The 20,783-nt window shown below is 46.1% G+C and overlaps 1 pseudogene; it reads left to right on the top strand.

Moving 5' to 3' along the window:
• LOC100586709 overlaps positions 1 to 11,036 on the top strand; it is a 55,249-nt pseudogene extending 44,213 nt beyond the window's left edge.
• The last annotated feature ends 9,747 nt before the right edge of the window (positions 11,037 to 20,783 follow it).

Raw genomic sequence — 20,783 nt, 5'->3', positions numbered from 1 at the left:
GGTTTCAAGAGGTAATTAGTTCAAGGGAAAGTGAGACTTGTTACATTTTAAATGCCTCTTTGGGACTGATAATTTAAAGGAGCTCTCATTGCTCAGATAATTTTTTTCTTTCTCACATTCAATATTTATTCAACAGATGCCTGTTGAATGGATGGATAGATGGTGAATGATAAAATGAAAAAAAATTCAATGGTATGCAATTTCAAAGAAACTCTGTGATAGCATGATTAAAACATCAGCTTAGAGTCAGACATACAGGGATTCAAATCTATCTGCCACTAATGAGCTGTGCAGTCTTGGGAAATAACTTAGATTCTCTGAGTTTCATAGTTGTTTTGTGTATGTGTATGTGTGTCTGTAAATTGATGACAATAATATCTGCTTTGTAGGTTGCATAGGAATGCTAAATGAGCTAATATGCCCAAAATAAAATACCAACTGCTACTCTTAAAAATAAACCTATATAAACTGTAGTTACATACTAATACATAAAAGCAAAAAATGCATTGAGTATTATGTTTTTTTCCTATATTTTAACTTATTGAAATACATTACTTTTATAATTTATTGGATTGGATGTATATGCACTTTAAAATCACTAATAGAGGGGCACTAAAGCACCATATTTGTCTTCAAGAAATCTCATATATTTTTATGTAATATCTGTACAACTAATGAAAATACCTAAAAGGAAGCATTTGTTTGCTCAGAAAGCTAGTTGAGACAGGATGACATAATACCATTAGGTAAATTAACTTCAATGTTCTACTTTGCTGCAAAGTTTTAATTCTCTGTTTTCTAGGCAGGTATTTTGGAACTCATCCATATGTAGAATGATCAGTTTGTACTTTGACCCTCTCCACCCTTCCCAAACAATATTGCACAAATCAAAAGATTCATAATAAGTACTTTTAGTCTTATTTTTTCTGTCTTTACATTTAAATTTTTAAACGTGAGAAGAAAAGAAACAATAAATAAAAACAAAAAATTCCTTCCACCTGGATATTTAGTAAAAGTAACCCTTCCTATGTTCTCCCCTCATTCCTACACACACAGTTTTCCTGAATATTTTTTGCATTATGGTACAATACAAATAATATAAAATTTGCCATCTTGGCCATTTTTATAAACAGCATTGAAAATTATAGTCCAGCTCAATGGTATTAAGTACATTCATTCCTACACACATTTTAAAAAATTACAAGAAGGACATTCTATGGCCTTAATACTTTGTTAATTTACTCAGCAGCTGGCTTAAACTGGAGAAAAGCAAGTGTCAAAAAGTTTCATTCTATGAGTTTCCAAAGGGTACTTATTTCCTTTGATGTCAAAAACTAGCCAACATTTCAGGAAGATTTCTCCTATTTCATTGAAACTAGTAGACAAATCCTTCAAGCACAGTCATTCTGCTTTTACTAACTCTTTCTTGAAGAGCAAAAGCAGGGTTGAAACTTTCCCAACCACATCATTTAACATTTCAGTACCTACTATGTGCCAAGTTTTACCTACAAAGCCTAATTATAGCAACAGTCTTCCAATTTAGGTGGTATTACATGCACTTTGTAGACAGGGAAATTGAAGGTCTCTTTTAAGAGGCTTAACTAGAGCATGGTAGAACTGGGATTACAATCTAAATCTTTGGTCTACATGCCCACTGCTGATTCTACCCACCACAACTACCTTCTGAATGTTCGCAGCATCTTTCAAACAAACCCAGGTGTGGATATCCCACAGTCTGACTCCCAAAATGCCACACAACGCTGAATGTTCCTGATACAACTATTTATCTCAACCACTCTTTGGCATTTATTGCTTAAAAAAAGAACTACTCTTGAGTGGAGATGTGTTACATTCTTATGATTATATTTTAGACACGATTCCATTCTGGGTTATATTATTGGCTCTGGTAGATGATTTTCTTGTTTGATGGTGTACCTGCTAAACTAGCACGTAAAGAGCAAGTCTGCAGTAAATAGGTATAGGTATAGCATATATAATATACAGACCATATCTAGAGAGAGTAGAGTATATAAAATGTACAGAAGGTTAGTGCTAATTCTAGGGCTGGGGTGCTCACACGTACACTGCAGTTCCTCAGATGCTAGAAAGACCAAAGCCTTAGAGCAATAAGGAAGAATTCTTCAGGATCTGAAATTTGTTGAAAGGATAGAGTTTAAATAGTTCTGTGAGTGAATACAAAGAAACAGATAGATGATAGAGGATAGATAGACAGACAGACACACAAACACAGCTTTGCTATTGGGAACCCTGAGGATAACTGACTTTCATTTGACTGAGGGATTGGGATTGATCCTTTCTTTCTCTCTCTTTCCGTCCGTCCATTCCTTCCTTCCTTCCTTCCTTCCTTCCTTCCTTCCTTCCCTCCCTTCCTCCCTCCCTCCTTCCTTCCTTCCTTCCTTCCTTCCTTCCTTCCCTCCTTCCTTCCTTCCTTCCTCCCTTCCTTCCTTCCTTCCTTGCTCCCTTCCTCCCTTCCCTCCTTCCCTCCTTCCTTCCTTCCTTCTCTCCCTTTCCCTCTCCCTCTCCCTCTCCTTCACCATCTCCCTCTCCCCTCCCCTCTCCTCCCATTTTGGACAAAAATCTAAAATAGATTGCATATTTCCTTGTGTTCTGTTAAACTACATTGTTTATATGTCTGTCACTGAGCTAAACACACTAACTGTACTCACATTTCATCCTCACAGTCAACCTATGGAGTAGGTATGTCACCCTCATTTCACAAAAGAACCTGTGGCCTAAAGAAGCCAAAAACATGGTCCAGTTCTCATAACTAGAAGGAAGAGGTGAAGCCAGGATTGAAATGCAGGTCCTTCTGACCCTGTCACCCCCAAACTTATTTCATTACCTTACTATATTATCTCTCTGAATAATTTAAGTCTTTGTGATAATTCTGTATTCTAAACTTTAATATTGAATTGACCTGCATCATAATAGAGTGGGCCATCTGGCCCCATTTGTATATATGTAGTATTGTAGTCTAGGACCACTGCATACATATGTATTATCTAGGCCACTGAATATAAATACAAATGGTATTGTGGAAGACAGTGTGGTGATTCCTCAAAGATCTAGAACCAGAAATACCATTTGACCCAGCAATGTCATTACTGGATATATACCCGAAGGATTATAAATCATTCTGTGAAGACACATGCACACGTATGTTTATTGCAGCACTCCAAAGACATGGAACCAACACAAGTATCCATCAATGGTAGACTGGATAAAGAATATGTGGCACATATACACCATGGAATTCTATGCAGCCATAAAAAAGAATGAGTTCGTGTTCTTTGCAGGGACATAGATGAAGCTGGAAACCATCATCCTTAGCAAATTAACACAGGAACAGAAAACCAAACACCGCATGTTCTCACTCATAAGTGGGAGTTTAACAATGAGAACCCAAGGACACGGGGAGGGGAACATCACACACTGGGGCCTGTTGGGGGTGGGAGGCAAGGGGAGGGAGAGCTTTAGGATACATACCTAGTGCACGTGGGGCTTAAAACCTAGATGACAGGTTGATAGGTGTAGCAAACCACCATAGCACATGTATACCTATGTAACAAACCTGTACACTCTGCACATGTATCCCAGAACTTAAAACAAACAAACAAACAAACAAAAAAAACAAATGGTAAGCGTTTCTACCTATATTTAGTGACACAAGACTACAGTGCTTTTATGGGTTCATGACAGTTAATTTTTTTCTTTTCTATGCCCCCTTTTACTGAGCAGGAAGAGATGTGGTTCATAGTTAGAGAGGTGTATTCAATTCTAGCTCTGACACATACTATCATTGTGATCTCATTTTCTTCATCTTTAAAATGGATGTAACATTGCCTACTTTGAAGAGGATGAAAGGGGTAAAGTAGTTAAGTGTCTAACACTGCGACTGGCAATAGTAAGTTCTCGACCGATGTCAGTCATTATTATTATAGCATATCACTGCTGTCAGGTGGCTAACCCTATTTTCTCACTGCTATCAGTGTTCCTGTTATATCTGGCTCTTTAATAATTTGTAGAGTCTAATCTGTTTGGGCTTAGAAAACAGTTCCTGTATTGGTAACACTGCAAAAGGGACGTGTGCAGGGTATTGGCACAGAGACGGGAGTACAAAGTCAAGCCAGGAACAAAACAGGGGTAGAAATGCTGAGAAAACATGGTCACTGTTCCAACGCTCAGTCTGTGGATTTGAAACAGAATCAGAGACGTGACTGTGGCCAGATATTGGGGTAGCACAAGAGATAACAGTGGGAATGCCAAAGTCCATGGCTCCGTCTGGGTTTGCAGGCTGACAGGAGAAAACCAGAAGACAAAGCCCAGTGGTTCAGGAAAGACAGGCTTGCCTGGGAGCACTTCTTGTAGCCACTAGTTTGTGCTAACCCTCCTTTTGGAGCCTGGAATTTCCCCACAGCAAGTATACTTTTATATTTTTTGTAAGCACAATTCTCCAAAACTAGCATCTCTTACTCAGAAAAGAAATTCTTGAGATCTGAAGTTAAGGTTCATAGATACTGAGTGAAGGCATAGGGAGCCTTTCCTTTAGCAATGACCATGAATTTTAACGTGTACATTTTGTTTGACTGACTTAGGTATCTTAGTCTTTATCATTACATTCTTAGCTAAATGATAAGTAAATGAATTTTCTTGAGCACATTTATGTGTAAATAAGGTTGCCAGATAAAAGGCAGGATCTTTACTTAAATTTGAATTTCAGATAATAATTCAATTTTTAGAATAAGTATGTTTCAAATATTGTATGAGACATACTTATTCTAAAAAAGTATTCATTGTTTACCTGAGATTCAAATTTAACTGGGAATTCTGTTTTTTTTCTAAATCTGGAAACTCTACATATGAATGACTACAATAATATGAACAATAGTAATTATTGAGCACTTTCAGGAACAGTGATACTATTTTAACACACATTATCTTACTTAATTTTTACAACAATAGATCAACACAATTATTATTCTCATTTTCCAGTTATAAAACTGGAACTAGAAGGATTAATTTCTAACAGTTTGCAAATGGTAAAGCTAAAATTCAAACTCAGATCTGACTCCGTAAATAACACACACATATACTCTGTGTATATGGATGAGAAGATAAATGCACCTGTCCTGGCATTCTGTCATTTTTGGATATTTGGATTCCAGATGCAATTGTCATTTATTATTCCTTATGGTAAATTCATAAAATGCAACCATTTTATCTCTCTGTATGTTTTCTTTGATCACAAGGAGAAAACCCGTTTTCTATTACTTGAGTTCAGACAGGCATGTGGCTTGGGCCTGAGAGGTGAGGCTGGGTCCTGCGGGCACTAGAGAGAAACTGAGGGTGTCTGAGCAGATGAGCCACAGTATCCAGGCTGTGCTTCAGAGCAAGACCCTTGAATACCTGGGAGATGGGGATGAAGAGCCAGAGCCCATAGCCAAATTCTGTACAAGGATAACAGGAGTTAGCTGAGAGTAACAGTGACTTTTTCTTCCCAGATACCCCCAAGCCAGAAGGCGATCCTTCCACCACAGCACGGCTTGGTTTTCCCAGCTCTCCTTAGGGAACTACCTTTGGGTGTGGAGGTGTGGGGGGACCCACAGGAGGTCAGGCCTCTCCCCTTCATCGGCCGGGGCACTGGAACCTGCTCCTTAGCCTCTCTGGCTTCCCCCCTCCTACCTCTCCTCCCCCAGGAATGAAAGCACAATGTCAGCTTAAGGATTGGGGCTACTGGCTTTCTGATACCCGTGGGTCAATCAGCATTGTCCAGGGTGGAGAGGCGGTCAGGGCCGGGGGTCCTGGGATGGAAAGTCTGGCAGCGGACTTTGGCTTGGGCACATGGTCTCCCTATCATGGGGTGGTCCAGGGGTGCCAAGCTTCATGGCTCAGTTAGACCAGTGGCTGCTGGAACAGCCTTTTGCTCTCAGATTTACACATAGGACAGCAGTGCCAGGCTCCTGGGTGCTTTGCCCACCTGCCCTAGAGTGTCATCCTGGGTCCTCAGACTAGTGCATTCTGGAGTCAGGGACCCTGCTGTTAGGGTGCTCTATGGGTGCCGCCCTCAGCAGGGCTTTGGAATGTGGAAGAGACTGAGAGGCAGAGCCAGCCCTTGGGGCAGAATAGGGACAGTTCCTGGGGCCATCCAGGAGACAAGGGAGTCAGGGGCCCTGGAGGGCTCATTCTAAATTCTACAACTCTCTGACTAGGAGCAGAAGCTGTGTGTCTACCCACTGCTGGAAATCTACCAGCAAGACCAGATCCATTTCATGTGCCGCTGGCGCGGCTGGGAGACATCCAGGTGCCTGAGGTGGATGAGACAGAGCAGACATGGTGGGGGCTTGTGGAGGCCAGGGAGGCCCAGGTGGATGGCACAGGTACAGAAGGCAGGGTGTGAGGGTGGGGGCCTCCTGGAGCTCCTGTCTTCTGGACTCCGGGGGCTTGGGTGAGGAGGCTCTTCCCTCTCTGAGTTGGCACTGTGGGTGTCAGGCTATGCTTGGCAGAGGGAGGAAGGAGATCCGCCTACCCAAGGACCCATCTGTGGAGTTGCCTGTTTCCAGAAACATGGATCTGCATAGATGTGGATTCACACACATTATTACCTCCTGGCAACACAGCTACAAGGACCCTGCCTGGATTCTCTTTAGAGGCAGCAGGAGGACTCTTGGAAACAAAGATCACAGACAGATGGATGCTCATGGGAGGGGGCCGAGGCTGCTCAGGACAGGGGTCCCTTGGGTGAGGCTCAGCAGGAAGTCAGATTGGCACTGGATCTGGAAGGGAAGGATGGGAGCAGAGTGTTCTCCTGCCACTCAATACAGGGCCCTCCGCAGAGCCAGCTGCTTTCTTCCTGCCAGGGAACAGCCGGGGAGCTTACAGAGGAGAACCAGGAGACCATCCCCTGTGCCTTCCACCAGGGCCACTCCTCACTCCAGGTGGCAGTGCAGTGCCCCAGTTCCAGGCTGGAAGGCTGCTTGCCTGCCCCCTCTCTGCCAGGATCCCTGTGACCCCAGGCTGTCCCAGGCACCAGGGGATCTGCTAGTTCCATCCCAGAGGGTCTCAGGGAGCCTTATTCTTGGCCAATCTGGTGGATTCCGTGACTTCTAGGCATGATGCAGGGCTGTGGGGAGAGGAGCTCTCCCTCCTCCCCTCCTTTAGCAGATGCTGCCCATCTAGTCTTCAACAGCCAAGGTCACCCTAGGGAGAGATGTGTCAGCCAGGCTGGGCAGGAGGGTACTGGGAGCAGCCTCTACTCCCCAGGGGCCTGTGTCCAACACAGTTAACTGTATCTGCCCCTTAATGACCTCCATGGGGTACAGCTCCCGTCTGCCTGGCAGTGCCCGGAAGACACTCTTCAGTGCCCCTGCAGTGGGCACAGGACGTGGCACAAGGTCATCAGGTTCAGGCAGCCTCCAGGGCAGGAAGACCGAGCACCTTCCCTTTCCTGTGACCTCCCTCTGCTGCCTGCCTCCCCCTCCTTGGCCCAGCCACCCAGCTTCCCTCTGTCCCAAACACCACCTGCCAGGGGCAGGGAAGGACCACTTGGCACCTACCACAGCTGGCTACAGCCGCAGCTCCACACTCACCAACTCCTCAGCCTGTTTTCCTCCCCTCCAGTTCACCCACCCATGCCCTGATGTGGGTGCCAAGGGGTCTGCCCACCTCTGACAGGGCCCGTCCCGACACTTCAGGAGGACTCTGGGTGTTTGCCCACCAGGTGCATGCCCCTGACACAGCAGGTGGTGGTGGGTGCATGGAGGGTGCCTGACTGCCCAAGGCTTGGCCTGTCCCTGCCTGCCTCCCTGTGTGGCCCCAGCTTGGGCTGGAGGTAAAAGGGGGTGATTAGCTGCCTTGTGCCTGTTATGACACGAATGTATGATTGAGCTCCAGAAAGGAGGTGAAAATTTGTTCTTCTTGCCCTGGCTGTGGGCAGAGGAGGAGAGAGGGAGGGATTGGGGTGAAGGTGGTAGCTTTTCATTCCCTGCCCCAGTGGCCATAGAGATTGAAGTGGGGCCCTGCCTTGCCTGGTATCTTCTCCCCAGGGACGCAGGCACAGGACTTTGTCTATTTTTGTGTTGATCCTAGTGGACTATAGAGATGCCACTTCCCTGCCTTGGACTCCACCCCCACCCTCCCTTTTTTTTTCTTTTTAGGCAAGGTCTGGCTCTTTTGCCCAGGCTAGAGTGGTGCAGTGGCCAGATCTCCGCTCACTGCAACCTTCGCCTCCCAAGCTTAAGCCATCCTCCCACCTCAGCCTCCTGAGTAGCTGGGACTACAGGTGTGCACCACCACGCTTGGCTAACTTTTCTATTTTTTGTAGACATGGGGTTTCACCATGTTGCTCAGGATGGTCTGGAACTCATTAGCTCAGGCAATCCTCCTCCGTTAGCCTCCCAGAGTGCTGAGATTACAGGCATGAGCTGCCACGCCTGGCTATGTTTCCTTTGCTTGAAGTGTACATATGTCCCCAGGGGCTGTCCTCATCTCATCAGGCTGAGTCCTGGCCTGAAGGAGGCATCTTTAGGCTCTTTCCTCTGAACACTCCTAGCCTAGGAGCTGGCTGGTAGGAAGTGGCATGCTGGGAAGCAGGCGTATTCCTGTACCCGGGGTCCCAGGAGAGCCACTGGGTGGGTGGGCAGACAGAACATCCAGTTTAATAGGGCCACGGAGAAACGAGCCCTCTCCTCTGCTCTTTTCAGGCCTGCAGCACCCCGGGCACTGATGATTGTTTAAGGAACAGTGAGAGCCTAGGATTCTTCCCCCTGCAGAGGTAACTACCCAAACTCAAATCTCCCTCAGCTCCCCTCCACCTCAGTCACAGGCCTCTGCCCTGAGGACCACACCTGGAGCCTCAGGAAGAGGAGGGCCCCGGGCCAGGAGCCTGGGCTTCCAGGACTCACCTTGCCTCTGCCAGTAGCATCCAGAGGGCATATTCTGGAGGCTGAGTGTGTGGAGGTGGTAGGGAAAGACCCTGAATTCCCCCCCCCCCAAATTCTTCCACCCCCCACCTAAGCCCCAGCGGAGGCTGAAGGAGAGCCCCAGGCTGAGTCCAGGTGACAGGCAGACCCCAGCTGCGCCTGGCTTGGGCTCCATTGACATGGAGACATTTTCTTTTCTTTTTTTTTTGAGACCAAGTCACGCTCTGTCACCCAGACTGGAGCGCAGTGGCATGATCTTGGCTCACTGCAAGCTTGGCTTCACAGTTTCAAGCGATTCTCCTGCCTCAGCCTCCTGAGTAGCTGGGACTACAGGAGCGTGCCACCATGCCCTGTAGAGCCACCACACCTGGCTAATTTTTTGTATTTCTAGTAGAGATGGGGTTTCACCGTGTTAGCCAGGATGGTCTCAATCTCTTGACCTCATGATCTGCCCGCCTCGGCCTCCCAAAGTGCTGGGATTACAGGCATGAGCCACTGCACCCAGCTATGGAGACACCTTCTGTAATGTTCCACAGTTGCCCCTCTCCCCCTCACACAGGAAGGGGGGCATAGCCACTGTCTCCCGATCTGGATTCCTGCACACAGTGGGTCTGAGCCTGGGTTCCCCCTTGCCACCCCCACTGCATTCAGTGCCTCTGATCTAGGGAGATGGACCCAGGGGTTGCTCCTGGACAAGGCAGATGAAGGAGCTGCTTGCCTGGAGGACGCATTGGGGATGGAAGGAGCAGGTTAGAAGGGGTTTGGGCCATAAGCCCAGCTCAGCACTGGTTTGGGGCTCCCCAGCCACCAGCAGAGTGGTCCCCTTTGCTGTCTTGTGGCTCAGGAAGCACCAGTTGATGGGGGTGGGGTGGATAAGGGTTTCTCAGGGTCGACCCAAACACAGGGGTAGAAAGCCCTGACCGGGTTCATCCCAGCCCCCACCTCTGTGCAGCGGGTTGAGTGTTTCTGGGGACTTCTCCAACCTGCTTGTGCTTCAGTCCCTCCTCAAGCGGGGACTTGGTTTGGGCCAGGGCAGGGGCACTCTGTGTGGGGAGGGTGGAGAGGGGCCTCCTGCTCCACTCTGCAGTCCTCATGCCCTGTGGGTAATGTTCTGTAGCTGGCCCTGGACTCAGCTCTCTCCAAGCCTGAAATGGGTGTGGTGGAATGTAGGGGTGTCTCTCTGTTCTCCCTCAGCTCCTCAAGGCAGGGCTGAGTGGCCCTTAATAGGAATGGGGGAAGAGCAGCAGGCTTTGTGGAGGTGCAGGGAGCTGAGCTAGTTCAGCATGGGAGGAGGAGTGCACAGCCACTTGCTCACTCCCCGTCTTTTTATCTTTTTTTTTTTTTGAGACAGAGTGTCACTCTGTCACCAAGGATGGAGCACAGTGCACGATCTCGGCTCACTGCAACCTCTGCCTCCTGGGTTCAAGCGATTCTCATGCCTCAGCCTCCCGAGTATCTGGGATTACAGGCGCATGCCACCATGCTCGGCTCATTTTTTTGTATTTTTAGTAGAGACAGGGGTTCACTGTGCTGGCCAGGCTGGTCTCAAACTCCTGACCCCGAATAATCCACCCGTCTTGGCCTCCCAAAGTGCTGGGATTACAGGCATGAATCACCGTGACTGACCTTCCCTCTGCCTTTTTCCCATTGCCCCATCAGGGCAGAAGGTAGCTGCAGTGAGCGCCCTGGGACCAGGTGGCTGCATTCTTGATGACTGTGCTGTGTGCGGAGCTGCCTCTTCCTGGGGGAGAAGGCGGAGTGGACCTGGCTAACCTGGGCTCCCTTTTCCTGGCCACAGGAGCTGACATGATGAGTGACACGAGTTCTGGAAGCTTGGAGGTGAGCCCTGGCAGCCGGGAGACTTCATTTGCCACCGTGTCACCTGCAGAGAGCGGCCGCAGCTGGGAGGATGGTGACACCTGCAGTGAGTGCAGCTACAGCGGATCAGGCGCCAGCGGCTCCTCTTTTGAGGAGCTGGACCTGGAGGGTGAGGTGCTCTTGGAAGAACCACGGCTGGACCCTGAGACTGAGCTCTTGCAGGCTACCAAGTGGCCCTGAGAGCCCAGTACCCTGAGAAGAGCAAGGAGTAACCCATGACCAGCCCCCTCCTGTGGGGCAGTGCTGCGGAACCCAGTAGACTCTCCAGCCATCTTCCTCCTTCCCCTGGGGGTGAAGGGTTCCCAGGGGACCTGACTCCCCCTGCTCTAGGCCTCTTGTGAAGCCTTCTCCTCACTGCCCTTTAGGCTCCCAGGGCCAAAGCAGCCAAAGACTATTTTCTGCACCAGCCCTGTGGGCCGCCACCCCTGTTGTATCTCTTTTTCAGACCATCACTGGAGCTTCCAGGACCCAGAATAAAACCAATGACTGACTTGTTTCACCTGGATTTGGGCTGTGTATGTTTGACAGTTTCACCTTTGTGAAACTGGCCTGTATAGACAGGCCAGGAGTAGGAAGGAACCTCCCCTCCCCAGGACAAGGAAAGGAGGGACCATGCCAGGTACCCTGGGGTGGGGGAAGAGTGGCGATGGAGATCCCCCCCACGTCCTGCTCTGTGACCCCCAGCGGCCAGCTGCCCTCCACTGCAGCACTTTTTCACAGAGGTGGTTATATCTCTAGGATATGTTCCTTAAACTGGGATTGCCAGGTCTAAAGGTGCATGTGTGGCCATGAACAGGGTTAAGAACCCTTGCCAAGCTCCCTTCAGTGGAAGATGTTCTCATGTATCCTCCCAGCACTGAGACATGAGAGCTGGAATGCTCTCGTTCCTAGCTTTGTATTATGGAAATTTTAAATTTTCATACATACAGAAAAGTTGAAAAACAGCAGCATGAGCACCCATGTGCCTGCACCTTGATTTAATGATTATTAGTTTTCATAAGCCGTCTTCTTTCTCTCCCTCCCTTTCTATTATTTCATTTGTAAGTCAAAGACATCATGTCATTTTATCTCTAAGTACTTCAACATGCCTCCTTTAAAATTAAGAATATTATTTTCTAGCCACAATATCATTATTACACTTAAAAAAAGAAAAAGCTAACAATTCCATAGAATTACCTAGTATTCAGGCTGAAATTCAGACTTCCTGTTTGTCTCAGCTGTCTTTCATAGCTACAGATGCTATAGACAAGCTACAAGTGCCTAATATGTTGTTTGCAGTCAGTTTCTAAATTTAGAAAACTTGCAATAATTTTATGAATTTCATTGAACTCTGTTTCATGTATAAATCTCACTGAAAGGCATTATTCAGTAGTTATTTCCCTCAGTATTTTGGGGAATTTTCTATTGCTTGATTCCAAACCAACATTATTTGAATCCTAGTCACATCTAAAGCCCCAAATGTAATAACAAAAGGACAGCAGAAATGAAGCCAAGTTACCCCAAACAGTTCACGTCTAATATTATTATTAATTATGACTTGCATACTTGGACACATGAGGTGTGTAAAAGTTTATTAGGTGCATACTTTTTAATATTAAGGTGTCATATTTTTAATACCTGGACCCAGAACACGTGCAGGAATGTAAATTCCATTCACAGACCTTCCCACAGGTGTGACTGTGACATATATTTTTGCCCAGCCAGAACTTGACTGATTCGAATATACTGCCCGAAGAAAGCCCGCAGTTTTGATTTTGACATAGAACTAAGTCAATAACCTTGGTAATGTGGCCCTCCTGCCTAGTCCCTTCTCACAGATGGCATTGTGATATACCTCTGGCCTAATTTCCAGGTCATGCGATGGTCCTTTCCTGCCTGGGCCTCATTCCCAAAGGGGATTGTAACATTTTGCTGAGCCCAGCACTCATACAATGTAATTCTTCAGCTTGGATTCTGCCCACAGAAGACATTGTGACACATCACTTGTCCCAGCACCATAGTGACATGAATTTTTTACCAGCACTCAACTCACAGGAGGGACACTAATATATATCTGGCTCAGTATTCAGGTGATGTGACTCTCCTGCCTGGTTCTGCCCACAGGTAGGATTGTAACATATACCTAGGTTCAGTTCACAGGAATAATGATGACTGTCATATGACAGCCCAGCCAATAGAAGAGATTTTCACTCTCATAGTTAAGGTTAGAATAATCAGTAAGGTTCTCGTTCTCCTAATTTTATAAAGATTACAGATGATTATGACACTTATGACTATTTTGTAAAATACTTGGGATTATCAGAGTCCATTACAGAAGTAAAATTTTGCCTCTCATAGGCACACTATCCAAAAATTGGGATTGTCAGTCTCACACATGGACAAAGCCCACTGGTGAGGTTGTAAATCTCACATGTGCAAACAGTCCAGAGTTAGAATTGGGACTGTCATATGTGTATCTGGCACATATAACAGATGTTGGAAGGTGACTCATTTCTGAACCCAGCTCATAGGCATGTCAATGTCTCTCATGCCTAGTCCCAGGAAATAGAAGACATGTTGACTCCTGTATCTAGGCCTACAACAACAGATAAGATCCTGGGCTTCCTACTTTTACAGATGTCTCAAAGAATTATAACACTCATGCATATTGTATAATGCCCTAAGGTGGTACAGAGAGTATTAAAACAGAGCCCAGCTCAAAATTCTTACTGGGACTCTTGTACGCACACAGCCTACAGTTAGGATTAAACGTGAACAGAACCCACTCATGAGGTCCTGGATTTCACTCACAGAAACGATTCACAGTTGGAATTGTGAGTGTCATATCTGGATCCATCCACAAATGAGATTGTTTCTCATTTCTGGACTCAGATCACAGGTACATTGATGACTCTCATACCGGAACTTAGGGCAACATGTAAGATCAAACCTTAAAGATGGTTTATACCATCATTAAGGTCTCAGAGCAGGTTTCACTCTCATGCAGACCATATGAAGCTCTTAAGTGGCACAGAGGGTGTCTTATAAACACCCAGCACACAGTTGATATTGTGACTGTTCTGTGCACACAGAACATACACTGAGGTATGTCATCTTCCCATAGAGACACAGTCCATTGTTGAAATTCTGAATATCATATCCAGATCAGTTGAAAGTTGACACTGTGACTCTGAAATATAGAACCAGTTCACAGGTAGAATGGTGACTTTTATACCAAACATCAGCACCCCTGTGAGGCAGTAACTACCCTAATTAGACAATGATTGCAGTTGAAGTTGGAACTTTCATACATGAACTCTGTCCATCACTGATATTGTAATTTGTGTACCTTAACACAAATCACAGGTGCTGTCTCTTATACCTTGAGCCAGAAAATGTGTGGCGCTGTGAATCTCATCCCAAGGCCTTCCTGCACATGTGACTTTGACATATAATTTTTTCTCAGAACTTGATAGTTTACCTCCCTGCATAAGCCCTGTCAGCAGCTGGTATTGTGACATATACCTAACCCAAACAGCTAAATGATGTGACTGTCTTCCCTGAGCCTTGGCCACAGGGGGCATTGTAATGTATCTCTGAGCCCTTCACCTAGATGATGAAACTCTGCTTTCCCACTGTGCCCTGCCTCCGGTAACAGAAATAGGGGAATATTACCTAGGTAGTATGACTGTCCTCTCATAATTGGGCCCTGAGAACAGAGGGGGATTGTGACATATTGCTGCACCCAGCATCTAGGTGATGTGACTCTTTTGACTGGATTCTGCACACAGTGGGCATTGTGACATAATCACTGAGCCTAGCACAAAGGTGACGTGACTTTCCTGTGTGGGTCCTGCCCATAGAGGGATATTGACATTTCCCTGGCCGAGCATTCTGGTGATGTGACTTTCCTTCTTGGTTCTGCTCACGGGTGGGCTTGTGACCTATACCTTGGACCAGGCAACTGTCATGATGATGGCTTTCTTACACGGACCAAGCTAAAAGGAGAAATTTTGACCCTAACAGCTAGGCTTAGGGCAACAACTAAGGTCCATGGTCTACCAATTGTAAGAAGGTCACAGAAGATTATGACACTCACATGTATTTGATAAAGCCCTTCGGGTGTATAGAGAGAGTCACATAACACAGCCCAGCAAACAGATGAGCTTGTGACTCTCAAAGACACTTGTAGCCAACAATTAGGAATGTCACCTTCATACATGGACAGAGTCCACTAGTGAGATTCTAAATCTCACACATGGATGCAGTTCAGAGTTGAAATTGTGACTGTCATATGTGGATTTGCCCTCAGGCTGGATGATGACTAATATCTGGATCCAGCTTACAAGCATGGTGTTGATTCTCATACTTAAACCAAGCCAATAAGACATATATTGACTCGTACCTAGCCATAGGGCAAAGGGTAAGATCCTCAGTTTCCTATCTGTACAGAGGTCACAGAGGAATATGAAATTCTAGCATATTGCATAATTCCCTCAGGTGTTACAGAATATGCAGAAACAGGGCCCAGCACACAGTTGAGGTTGTTACTTTCATATATACATCCAGTCAAAATTAATATTGTCACCCTCACACACAGACAGTGCCCACTGCTGAGGTCCTAAAACTTTTGTGCATGCAGTTCACAGCTGACATTGTGATGGCCACAGGTATGATGGTGATTTATTTCTGGACCCTACTCACAGGCATATTGATAAATCTCACTCCTGGACACACCTATAAGAGAGATGTTGACTCTCCTGTCTGGGCTTAAAGCAATGTGTAAGATCGTGTGTCTACCCAAGCATGCAGGTTTCAGAGAGTATTGTGACTCTTATGCTTATTGTATAATTCCCTCAGGTGGTACAGAGAGCATCATAAAAGGGCCTAAAATACCGGTGAGATTGTTACTCTTATATGCACTCCCAGCCAACAGTATTGTCACTTTCCACATGAACACAGACCACTGTTAAAGTTCTGAATCTCACATCTAGAAGCAGTCAAAACTTTGCATTGTTTCTGTCATATGTGGATTCTATGCACAGGTAGGATGGCGACTCTGGACCAAGATTCAGCCCTTGTGATGTTTTTATTTTTTACTGGGACACTGTGTGCAGGCAGGATTGGGACTCTCATGCATGGGCTTAGTCTACTGTTGGGGTTGTTACCTGCCTTTTGGGTGCAACTCACAGGAACTATTGCCTCTGAATCTGAAGCTGGGGAATATGAAAGATTGCAAATTTTACCTCTGGACTTTTACACATCTGTGACTGTGACATACACCTTTGCTCAGGCCCAGGCTACAATTCAGATTGTAAAATATACTCAGGTTTAGCACACAGATAATGTGACTTTCCTGCCTGGACTCTGCCATCCAGGGAAATAGTGACATATCTCTTGCCCAGTCACCTAGGTAATGTGACTCTCCCTTTCTGCCTGGGCCAGTCCACAGGAGTCATTGTGAAATATCATTGGGCCCATTGTTATGTTATGTGACTCTTTTTGTCTTGAGTTTGTTTACAGGAGGAATGATGACATATTGCTGGGACCCTCACCTAGGTGACATGACTGTCTTCTGCCTGGAACATGTTTACAGGGTGGATTGTGACATATTGCTTTGCCCAGCACCCAGAAGATACGATTTTTATTGCCAGGACCCTGCCTACAGGAAAAATATTGACATATCTCTGGCCCAGCACCTAGTTGATGTGACTCTCCCTCCTGGTCTTTGCCCACAGGTGGGATTGTCACATATAATTAGGTCCAGCCCACAGGTATGACGAAGACTCTCTTATATGTGGACCCAGGCAGTAGAAGATATTTTGACTCTTATAGCTAGGCTTAGGGAAACAGGTAAGTATCCTGGTCTTCTACATGTAGAAAAGCCACACAACATTACAACACTCATGCATATTTTATAAAGCCCTTGGGTGATACAGATCACGTCATATCAGGGCCCAGCACAGGGGTAAAATTGTGACTCTACAGGCACACCCAGATGACAATTAGCATTGCTTCCCTCACAAATTGACAAAACTTCCTGGTGAGGTCCTAACTTTCATATGAGGACACAACACACAGTTAGAATATTGACGGTCAAATGTGAATCTGGCCAAAGATCGGAGGGTGAGTCATATCTGTACCCAGCTTACAGGCCCAGTGATGACTCTTATAACTGCACCCAGCCAATAAGAGAGCTGTTGACTCTCATAGCTAGGCTTAAGCCAAAAAATAAAGTCCTGGGTTTTCTACTTTAAAAAAATAATAACAACACGTGATTACCACACACACGTGTATTGTGTAAAGCCCTCAGATGGTACAGTGAGTGTCTTAATAGGACCCAGCACAACACTGAGATTGTGACTATTGTATGAACACCCAGCTGACTGTTACAGTTGTCACCCATACACATGGACAGAGCAGAATAATGAGTTCCTGAGCCTCACCGACAGACATAGTCCACTGTTGGAATTGTGCCTGTCAACATGTGGATTGAACCACAGGTGGGATGTTGACCCATTTCTTTACCCAGATCACAGGAATATAAATGGTTCTCATACCTGGACCCAACAAACAGGAGAGACGTTGACGGTCATGCCTGGTCTTAGGGCAGTGAGCATATTTATACATTTGACTTTGTAACATACACCTGGGAAGGCACAAAAATCTCAAAGCAGATTCTGCACATATGCCATGTAAAACCATCAGGTGGCACAGACAGTGTCATAACAGGGACCAGCAAACAGGTGAGACTGTGACTCTAATATGCACACCTGGCTGACAGTAAGGATTCTCACCCTCCCACAAAAATCCAGCCTACTTATGACATTCTGAACTCACACTCAGAGGCAGTCAAAAGTTGGAACTGTGACTCTCATACATAGATGCAGTCCACAGGTAGGATGGTGACTCTCACAGCAAGATTCAGCACCCCTGTGAGGCTGTGACTCCCCTACTGGGACACTGTCTGCAAGAAGATTTCAGATTGTCAGGCACAGATCAAGTCCACTGTTGAGGTTGTGACTGGAGTACTTGAACACCCCTCACAAGATATATTGACTCTTGTAAGTGAAGCTAGGACTTTAGTGGGATTTTGAATCTTATCTCTAAACATTTCTTCAGGTTTGATTGTGACATATACCTTTTCCCAGCACCTGGTTAATTTTACTTTCTTGCCTGGGCCCAGTGCAGAGTTGAGATTGTCACATATACCTGGACCATGCACTTTATGTATGTGCCTCTTCAGCCTGAGCCCTGCCCTCAGGGGAAATTATGATATATCTCTGGGGCAATCCTCAAAGTAAAGTGACTCTCCTTTCCTGCCCAGGCCCTGCCCTTAGTTGAGATTGTGACATATCACCGGGCTTTTAATGCAAGTGATGTAACTTCTCTGCCTGTGTTCTAATTAGAGAAGGCATTGTAAAATATCTCTGGGCCCATCACCTAGGTGATATAACTCTGCCTTCCTGCCTGAACTTGCCCCCAAGAGGCATTGTGACATATCACCAGGCCCAGCTCCCAGGTGATATAACTGTCCTGCCTTGGCCCTGCCCACAGAGGGCATTTTGACACATTGCTGTTTCCAGCACCTAGGTCATATGACCCTCCTGAATTGCCCCTGCTCCCAGGGGGGATTTTGACCTCTCACTGGGCCAATCACCTAGGTGATGGGGCTCTCCTCGGCTGCCTAGATCCTGCCCAAAGTGGCAATTGTGACATATCTGTGGCCAGCATCTAGGTGATGTGACTCTGGTGCCTTGTCTCTCCCCATAATTGGAATTGTGAAATATACATGGGCACAGCTTACATGTGGGATGATGACTTATACCTGAAAATATTTTGACTCTTGTAGTTAGTCTTAGGGCAAAAATGAAGGTCCTGGGTCTTCAACTTTAGGGTGGTCATGGTGTGTTTTGACCTTCGTGCACATTGTATAAAGCCATCAAGTGCTACAAAAAATGTCATAATGTAGTTCAGCACACAGGTGAAATTGTGGCAGTTGTATGCACACACAGCCAAATGTAAGGATTGTCACCCTCCGACATGAACAGAGCCCACTGTTGAGATTCTGAATCACATGCCAATAGGCCATAAAGTTGGAATTGTGAACCTCATAAGTCAATCCAATCCACAGATGGGATGATAACTCCAAGATGAGGATTTAGAACACCTGTGGACTGTAATTCCCCTATTAAAACAGTCTTCAGGTGAGATTTGGGTTCTTGTGTACTGATTTAGTCCACTGTTATGACTAACTTGCATACTTGGACTCAACCCACAAGAGGGGTTGACTCTAATACCTTTAGCTGGAAAATGTCCAGGATTGTGAATTTCTCTTGTTGACTGGGCCCAGGTATAAGTTTTATTGCTATGCCTGTGAGATGGGGTCAAAAATGAGTCACTATCTCACCTGTGGCTGCATCTATGTATGACAGTCACAATTCCAAATCTGAATTGTGTTTGCACATGAGATTTAGGACCTCACCACTGAGTACTGTCCATGTGTGAGCGTAACAATTCTGTCACCTCGATGTACATATGAGAGTCACAACCTCACCTTTTCTGGGTCCTGTTGTGACACTCTCTGTACCACCTGATGTCTTTATATAATGTGCTTTGGTGTCATGATACACTATGACGTTTGTTAAAGTAGGAGACCCAGGATCATGACTGTTGCCCTAACCCTAGCTGTGAGCGTCAAAATCTCTTCTCTTAGCTGGATCCCATGGATAAGAGTCATCATTTCACCTATATATATATATATGTCACAATTTCACCTGTGAGCAGGGACCAGACACAAGAGTCACATCACCTGGGTGCTGGGTCAGCTATATGTCACAATTCTTACTTTGGCCAGAGTCCAGGCAACAGAGGAGAAACACATCACCCACATGATTGGCCCAGTGATGGGTCACAGTCCTCTCTGGGAGCAGGGCCTGTTCAGGAGAGTTGTATCACCCAGCTGCTTGGCCAAGAAATATGTCACAATGTCCCCTGTGCACAAAGCCAAGGCAGGACAGTTACATCACATGGGAGCTGGGCCCAACAATATGTCCCAATTCCTCTTGTGGAAAGTGTTTAGGCAGAAGGGCAGAACCACATCACCTAGGTGATGGGCCCAGAGATATGCCACAATTTCATCTGTGGGCTGGACCCTGGGAGAAGAATAACATCACCTGGTGCTGGGCCCAGCAATATGTTACAATCCCAACAGTAAAAAGGTTCCAGGCAAGAGAGGAGAGTCACATCACCTAGGTGACTTGCCCAAAGATATGTAATAATATTCCCTTTGGGGAGTGCCAAGGAAGGAGTGTCTCAACTCCTCCATGCTCAGCCCAGAGATATGACACAAAACACAATGTAAGGAGGACCCAGGTAGGAGAGAAGAGTCCTATTAAGTAGGGGTTTAGCCAAGTGATATGTAAAAATTATTCCTGTCGGCAGATCCCAGCCCCCAACCCAAAAGAATCATATCACTTGGGTGCTGCTTCCCATGAAAATCACAAGCCCTTTTGAGTGCAAAGCCCATGAAGAAGAGGCGATTCACATGACCTAGGTGATGATCCCAAAGATATTTCACAGCGCTCTCTGTGGGGAGGGCCCAGGGAGACAAGTCACTTTGGGCTCAGAAAACATCACAATCTTCTCTGATGGAAGAGCCCAGGAAAGAAGGAAGAGCCACATCACTTAGATGCTGCACCCAGTGATGTGTCAAAATCTCTATTGCGAGCAGAGTCCAGGCAAGTGAGGAAGAGTTACATCTTTTAGGTGATTGGTCCAGAGATATTTCCCAATGCCCTCTGTGCACATAGCCCAGACAGAAGACACACACTACCTTGTTGCTTAGTCCAGTGATATGTCACAGTGCTTCTTGAGGGCAGGGCACAAACAAGATCAGACAGTCACATCATTAAGTACTAAGCTTAGCAATATGTTATAACCTTACCTGTGAGCAGGGTCCAGGTAGGTGGAAAGATTTATATCACC

The sequence above is a fragment of the Nomascus leucogenys genome, unplaced genomic scaffold (genome assembly GCF_006542625.1).
Source record: "Nomascus leucogenys isolate Asia unplaced genomic scaffold, Asia_NLE_v1 Super-Scaffold_518, whole genome shotgun sequence".
In the NCBI taxonomy this organism is placed as follows: Eukaryota; Metazoa; Chordata; class Mammalia; order Primates; family Hylobatidae; genus Nomascus; species Nomascus leucogenys.
The sequence above is the reverse complement of the archived record's forward strand: the minus strand, read 5'-3'. Positions and strand labels throughout refer to the sequence as shown.